Source organism: Pipistrellus kuhlii, unplaced genomic scaffold, assembly GCF_014108245.1.
Source record: "Pipistrellus kuhlii isolate mPipKuh1 unplaced genomic scaffold, mPipKuh1.p scaffold_m20_p_55, whole genome shotgun sequence".
In the NCBI taxonomy this organism is placed as follows: Eukaryota; Metazoa; Chordata; class Mammalia; order Chiroptera; family Vespertilionidae; genus Pipistrellus; species Pipistrellus kuhlii.
This window is the reverse complement of record NW_023425557.1, coordinates 1674975-1683085: the sequence shown is the minus strand read 5'-3', so window position 1 is coordinate 1683085 and position 8111 is coordinate 1674975. Positions and strand designations below refer to the sequence as shown.

Here is an 8111-nt window from a genome sequence, read left to right as displayed (position 1 = left end):
TGAGCAACTCCGGCCGGGCTGGTTTTGTTGTTCTCTCAGCTTCTTTATTCCTCTGTCTTTCTAACTATTTCTTTTTTTGTGTTTCTGTTCCTTTCGTCTGTCACCCTATTTGGGTCTGCGCTTGAGCCCCATAAGGGCAGGGCCAGGCTGTCTCGGCCACCCAGGTCCCCAGCCTTGCCAAGCCCAGCCCTGGAACATAACAAGTCCTCACAATGAACTGAACTCCGGTCTGTGTCAAACCATATTGGGCAAGGCTGGGGACCCAGCCCTGACTGAGACAGCCCCAGCCTGCTCTCAAAGAGATCACAGTCCAGGAGAGGAAATGCATGTTGAATGGATGGATGGATGGATGGATGGATGGATGGATGGATGGATGAATGAATGAATGAATGAATGAGCTAGCTTTGAAATGGGCTTGGAAGCCTCAACAAAAAGTGGGTGGAAGCACTTGAAGCAGAAAAAACTTCTGGATTCAAGGTTGTGGGGGGAGGGAGGGAGGAGGAAGAGATTGGAGAGTGAAGAAGTCATGGGAGGACACTGTCTCAGGGTTGACCCGAGGTAGCCGTTCTCAGAGCAACCGAACCGCAGCCCGCCCTCCGCGCACGGTCTCCCGGAAAGCCTGAGCCGGCTGTGTGGAGCTTCTCCCCGTGTCTCATAGCCATGTCCACCAACGAGAATGCTGATTCGCCAGCTGCCCGCCTGAACAGATTCAAGAACAAGGGGAAAGACAGCGGCGCCGAAGAGAAGTCAATGTGGAGCCGAGGAAAGCTAAGAAGGATGGCCAGATGCTGAAGAGGAGAAAGGCGAGCTCATTTCCTGATGATGCTACCTCCCCACTGCAGGAAAAGCGAAACAACCAGGGCACTGTGCATTGGTCTATTGAGAACATTGTCCAAGGCATAAAAAGCAATAATTTTTAAAATATATATATATATATTTTTTATTGATTTTTCACAGAGAGAAAGGGAGAGGGATAGAGAGCTAGAAACATCGATGAGAGAGAAGCATCGACCAGCTGCCTCCTGCACATGCCCTACTGGGGATGTGCCCACAACCAATGTACATGTCCTTGACCTGATTCGAACCTGGGACCTTTCAGTCCGCAGACTGACGCTCTATCCACTGAGCCAAACCGATTTCAGCAAAATAGCAATAATTTGGAAAGCCAGCTCCAAGCTACTCAGGCTGCTTAGGGAAAAACAGCCACCCGTAGACAACATAATCCGGGCTGGTTCGATCCCCAAATTTGTGTCCTTCTTGGGCAGAACTGATTGTAGTCCCATCCAGTCTGAATCTGCTTGGGCCCTCACGAACATTGCTTCTGGGACTTCGGAACAGACAGAGGCTGTAGTAGAAGGAGGTGCTATCCCAGCATGCATTTCCCTGTTGGCATCTCCCCACACTCATAGCAGTGAACAAGCCGATATGTATGGGCTCCAGGAAACATTGCAGGTGATGGTTCAGTTTTGGTTAGGAAGTATGGTGCAGTTGAGCCACTGTTGGCTCTTCCTTGCAGTTCCTGATATGTCATCGTTAGCATGTGGTTACTTACGTAATCTGACCTGGACACTTTCAAACCTTTGTCGCGACAAGAATCCTGTACCCCCGCCGAAACTAGTTTGGCTCAGTGGATAGAGCGTCGGCCTGCAGACTGAAGGGTCCCAGGTTCGATTCCGGTCAAGGGCATGTGCCGTGGTTGTGAGCACATCCCCGGTAGGAGGTGTGCAAGAGGCAGCTGATGGATGATTCTCTCTCATAGATGTTTCTAACTCTCTATCCTCTCTGTAAAAAAAAAAAAAAAAAATCAATAAAATATATTTTTTTTAAGAAAAGAGGAAGAAAAAAAAATCCTGTACCCCCGTTAGATGCCGTTGAGCAGATTCTTCCTACTTTAGTTGTCCGCTGCATCATGATGGTCAAGAAGTATTAGCAGATAGCTGCTGGGCCATTTCCTACCTTACTGATGGTCCAAACGAACGGATTGAAATGGTTGTGAAACAGGACCTGTGCCCCAACTTGTGAAGCTCTTAGGAACTACTGAATTGCTGTTTGTGACTCCTGCACTAAGAGCCATAGGAAATACTGTCCCTGGGACAGATGAACAGACGCAGATTGTGATAGATGCGGGAGCACTTGCAATCTTTCCCAGCCTGCTAATGAGCTCCAAAACTAATATTCGGAAGGAAGCTACATGGACAATGTCAAACATCACAGCTGGCGGCCAGGACCAGATGCAGCAAGTTGTGAATCATGGATTAGTCCCATTCCTCATTATTGTTCTTTCGAAGGCAGACTTTAAGACACAAAAGGAAGCTGTATGGCCAAAACTGGTTTGGCTCAGTAGATAGAGCATCGGCCTGCAGACTGAAGGGTCCCAGGTTCAATTCCGGTCGAGGGCATGTACCTTGGTTGCAGGCGCATCCTCAGTGGGGGGTGTGCAAGAGGCAGCTGATCGATGATTCTCTCTCATCAATGTTTCTAACTTTCTATCCCTCTCCCTTCCTCTCTATAAAAAAAATCAAATATATATATATATTTATTTTTTTTTAAAGAAGAAGAAGGCCAAAACCGGTTTGGCTCAGTGGATAGAGCATCCGTCTGTGGACTGAAAGGTCCCAGGTTCGATTCCAGTCAAGGGCATGTACATCAGTTGCGGGCACATCCCCAGTGGGGGGTGTGCAAGAGGCAGCTGGTCGGTGTTTCTCATCGACGTTTCTAGCTCTCTATCTCTCTCCCTTCCTCTCTGTAAGAAATCAATAAAATATATTTTTAAAAGAAGAAGAAGAAGAAGAAGAAGAAGAAGAAGAAGAAGAAGAAGAAGAAGAAATAGTTATGGGAAGAAGGCTGGAGAGCTCAGCAAAAGACTTAAAGGCCGCGGAGGGGAGCCTGAGTTTTCCCCTGAGGGCACTGGGGAGCCATGGCAGGTTCAGAGGGGGGGGAGGGTGCGGCGGGCGGGAACAGGGTCAGATTTGTGCTTCAGCATGACCACTCTGACTGCCTGGCTGCCCTATTGGAGGGCGGGGGGTGGGGGTGGAAGGAGAGGGGGCCCAACTGGGGTAGGAGATCCCAGAGAGAAGGGTCCTGGACCAGAGCAGGGACTGCGGGGAGTGGAAGAGGGGCCCGATTGTAGAAACTGGGAGGAAAATGCCTGGCCAGCCTGCTGTCCTTGAGCTTCAGGGCTCACCCACCCCCTCCACCAGGGGGCAGTCAGGGTACAGGTTTGAATATCGGGGCTTCTCCCAGGCCAGGGAGGCTGGCACCTCCGTTTAGAGGGGGGTTAGAGCCGTCTGTGGGGTCCCAGATGAGAGCCCTCCTGCTCCCCTCCCCCCTCCCCGCCTTTCCGGCTCCTGCAGCCCCCACCCCACCAGCACAAGATTATGTCAACACAGCCCCGTGCCTCTGGCCTGGACAATATTTGCCCTCTGGATCTGGGGAGGTTGCTATGGAGATGTGGTGCAGGGGGAGGTGAAGGTGGGGTGGGGGGAGCATGTGAGCGCACACACACACACACACACACACACACACACCATCCGGAAGAGGACGAGGGGAGCTGGGCTTCTTGCCTGATCTTTGAGTGATGGTGTCCGAGGTCTGAGAGAGTTTACCTACCCCCATCTAAGTTCCAAATCTCTCTCTCTCTCTCTCTCTCTCTCTCTCTCTCTCTCTCTCTCTTTCTTTCTCTCTCCCTCTCTCCCTCCCTCCCTCCTCCCTGGATAATACCCATCTCTCAGGTCTCTTCCTCTATCCTTTACTCTCTCTCTCTGGGTCCCCACTCTGTTTCTCCATGTCTCTGTCTCTCTCTGGTTTCATGTCTCTACGTCTCTGTTTCTCTTTGGATCTGTGTCTCTGTCTGTCTCGGACGCCGCCCCTGCCTCAGGAGGGACCTCTGCGTTCCTGTCTTTCTCTGGCTGTGTGAGTGTGTGTGTCCCTGTCTCTCAGCCCTGTCTCAGCCCCTCTCTGGTTCTGCATTGTCTCTCTATTGCTGTCTCTCATTCGGTGTGTGTGTGTGTGTGTGTGTGTGTGTGTGTGTGTGTGTTTCAGGCCTCCTCTCAGCAGTCCTGAATCTCAGGGGGCCGGCTCAGGCGCCCGTTTCTGGCCTCAGTCCCCCTGGGGCATGCCCTCTCCCCATCCCTCTCTGCCTCATTTCTCCTGCACCATCTGCTGGCACCCCGGGCCCGCCTGCTCCCACAGGCTCTGCTTGGCTGGGCAGCCCCATGGGGGAGGCACAGGCCCTCCAGTGGCCTCCCCACCACTGCGCCCTGAGCTGGGGCACTGCCTGGGCATTGCTGGGGTGGGGAGAGAGGCCAACAGCCTGGAAACCCAGGGCCGGGGGCAATGGAGGGAGAGAAACAGACCGACAGGCACCAGTGAGAGGATGAGGGAAAGGGGAAGAGGAAAGGCTGGCTAGAAGAGGCTGATCAGAGAACCGGAGGGAGCAAGAGAAGTAAGCAGAGGAGCAGAATGAAACCAGAGGGAAGAAAAAGGAAAGACAGCCAAAACCGGTTTGGCTCAGCAGTAGAGTGTCGGTCTGCGGACTGAAAGGTCCCAGGTTCGATTCCGGGCAAGGGCATGTACATTGGTTGGGGCACATCCCTGGTTGGGGTGTGTGTGTGTGTGTGCAAGAGGCAGCTGGTCGATGTTTCTCTCTCATCGACGTTTCTAGCTCTCTATCTCTCTCCCTTCCTCTCTGTAAGAAAATCAATAAAAAAAAATATTAAAAAAAAAAGTTAAAAAAAAAAAAAAAAAGGAAAGACAGCCAGCAAGCCAGAGACAGACAACTGAGGGTGGGCTTGGAGAAGAGGAGAAAGGAGGATTCGGACCAAAGAGATGGGCGGGGGGCGGAGGGCAGGGAGAGATGGACAGCAGAGAGGGTGGAGGGATGGGGTGGGGTGGAGGAGGGGCACATGGCTGCTTCTCTGCCTGCAGGTTCCAGAAGCCCTGAGCATGGAATTGGGGAGGGCTCTGTGGCTGCTTCTGTGGCCCTGCTGTCCCCTCCTGATGGCAGAGGACCCAGGAGGGCTGAGACGGACAGGGGGGCAATCAGGACCCAGGCATCTCCCCTCCTGCCAGACACCGGCCCGCCCTGGGCCCTGTTCTGCCCTGTGTTCCCACGGCGGCTGATGGAGGGCTGTGGGCTCGGAGCCCAGCGTCAGGCTCCCCGCAGCTCCTGCCCTGGCCACCTTCCCTCAGCCCCACCTTCCAGGCTCTCTCCCTCCACCCTCCCGTCTTCATCTCTCTGTCTCCGTCTCTCAGCTTGTATCTCTTCTGTCTCTCTCCCTCTCTCAGACCCTGTTCTCTCTCCCCTGATTCCTTTCTCTTTCTGTTTCGATTTCTTTTCTTTATTCTTATTTTTTAATCCTCAACCTTAGGATATTTTTTTCTGCTGCATTTTAGAGAAAGTAGAAGGGGGAGGGAGAGAGAGAGAGAGAGAGAGAGAGAGAGAGAGAGAGAGAGAGAGAGAGAGAGAGAGAGAGAGAGAGAGAGAGGGAGAGGGAGAGAAGAGAGAGATGTGAGAGAGACACATCAATTGGCTACCTCCCACATGCACCTGGACCAGGATGGGATTAAACCTGCAACCCAGGTACATGCCCTTGACTGGGAATCAAACCCAAGACCCTTCCGTCCTCAGGCTGATGCTCTAACCACTGAGCAACAGGCCAGGGCTCCATTTCTTTTCTGCCGGTCTCTCTTGGTCTTTCTCTTTCTCATGGTCTCTCTCATCGCTGCTCCTTCCTGTCTCTGTTCTTTCCTGAGCTTTGGTTTCTTTTCCTAGTTCTCTCACCACCTCAGTTCCTCTCCACTGCGCCCCCTCCCTCTGGCTTCTCCCTCCAGTCCAGCCTCCCCCCACCTTCCCAGTCCTAGCAGAGAGACCCCCCCCCCCCAGGCCCTCAGGGGGCCAAGGAGAGGCTCCCTCCTCCCAACTCCAGCCTCTCCCGAGGTGCTGGGCCATCTCAGACCTCTGTCCCTCCCCACCCGTAGCCGAGCCTTTCCCAGGACCCGGAGGGCGCCAGGAATGTGGGGCAGAGAGCAGGGAGGCCAGCTGGAGGCCAGGAAGTCAGGACCCCCCTCCCCACCACTCGCCCCTCCCCCAAACGTGCCTCTTTCTCCTTCCGGCCTCGGAGCTGGACCTCACCCACCCCTCATTCCCTGCCCTGATTGGAGCCTCTGGGCCTCAGTTTCTCCTCTGCAAAATGGGCAAACTTGCCTCTGACCCACTTACCTCACAGGCCCCGGGGGAGCGTGTACTCTGAATGCTAATAGCACGATTAATGTGCATGCATTGGTAATTAGCCTTAAAGGGGAATGAGCGTGCGGAGAGCTGGGACTCCGTTTCTAAGGCTCCAACCCAGGCACGTGCCCTTGGCTGAGAATGGAGCTTAGGACCCTTGGGTGCCTGGGCGGACGCTCTAACCACTGAGCAACCCAGCCAGGGCATTAGGATTGTTCATGTTTAAGGAAGAGACTGAAAGTGGAGATTTTTCAGACGTGCGGGTCAGTGGTGATTGTGAGCATGAGACCGTCGGGGGGCTGTGGGCTCACGTGTGATTGTGAGTGTGGGTGAGGCTGTGAAGGAGAGAACTGAGTATCCGTACAATCTTGGCCCTGGCTGTGACCCTGGGCGTGAGGGTGTGTGCCCTGGGTGGTTGGGAATGTGTGTTGTTGGGGTGCGGCTGTGGACCCTGCCAGGGACTGGTGAAGTGTGAAATGACGTGAGAGGGAATGGGTCTGGCTGTGTAACACTGCGAGAGACACAGAACTGTGCATCTATTTTACTTTATTTAAAGTTTAAAAAAAATATATTTTTTATTGATTTTTCACAGAGAGGAAGGGTGAGGGATAGAGAGTTAGAAACATTGATGAGAGAGAAACACTGATCAGCTGCCTCCTGCACACCCCCTACTGGGGATGTGCCTGCAACCAAGGTACATGCATGCCCTTGACCGGAATCGAACCCTGGACCCTTCAGTCCACGGGCTGACGCTTTACCCACTGAGCCAAACTGGTTTCGGCTATTTTATTTTTTTAAATATGTTTTTATTGATTTGAGAGAGAGAGAGAAAGGGAGAGGAAGAGAGGGATAGAAACATCAATGATGAGAGAGAACCATGGGTCAGTGGCCTCCTACACAGCCCCTCCTGGGCATGGAGCCTGCAGCCTGGGCATGTGCCCTGACGGGGAGTCGAACCTGTGGCCTCCTGGGTCATAGGTCGACGCTCAGCCACTGAGCGACACTGCCAGGCTGTGCATTTATTTAACCAACAATCATTCTTTGAGCCTCTGTGCTCTGTGCCCAAACCTGTGCTGAGCGATGCTGGGGGCCCAGGGCCGCCTGGCCCCGCCTGCATGGGGGCACGCAGGCCGGGGGAAGACAGATGGTGTTTGTGATGTGACCTGGTGAGCGTGACAGTGTCCCTGGGGCTGTGGGGAGCGGCGGCTGTGTCCCTGTGAGTGCAGGCGTCCGCGGCCGGGGCCGTGTGCCCGTGTGTCCTGTGGGTGCGGACCAGGCTCTGGGTGCGGCTGAAGGTGGCACAGCTGAATGAGCAGGAGGCACACGCTCAGTGAGGAGCAGCCTTTGACACTGTTGCTGAGCCCGTGTCTCCGTTAATGGGACCGTGCGCGACACTGCGTGTGACTGCGTGGCTGCCGGAGTCTGTGGGCGACGAGAGGCTGCACGGGGTGTGTGTGTGTGTGTGTGTGTGTGTGTGTGTGTGTGTGTGTGTGGGACTGCTGCCCCATGTGACCTGGAGGGACTGTGATGCTCACAGGCCAGGGCCCCTGCTCCCCTGGAGCCCCCCCTTCCTGTTCCCTGGCCCCGCCCCTCGCACCGCGCAGGCTGTCACCGCCTCCAGAGCTCGGAGGCAGTGGAGGCAGCAGAGGCAGCAGCAGGACAGGTGAGGGCTCCGCTGCCCCGCTGGCCCCTCAGGTCTGTGCGTCCCTCTCTCTGTGTCTCTGAGCCTTTGTCTCTCTGTGTCTCTGAGCCTTTGTCTCTCTGTGTCTCTGAGCCTTTGTTTCTCTGTGTCTCTGAGCCTTTGTCTCTCTGTGTCTCTGAGCCTTTGTCTCTCTGTGTCTCTGAGCCTTTGTCTCTCTGTCTCTGTGGCCACAGTCTCTAA

At 54.3% G+C, this 8111-nt stretch overlaps 1 pseudogene; it reads left to right on the top strand.

Moving 5' to 3' along the window:
* The first annotated feature begins 539 nt into the window (after positions 1-539).
* On the top strand, positions 540-8111 carry LOC118706775 (annotated as a pseudogene).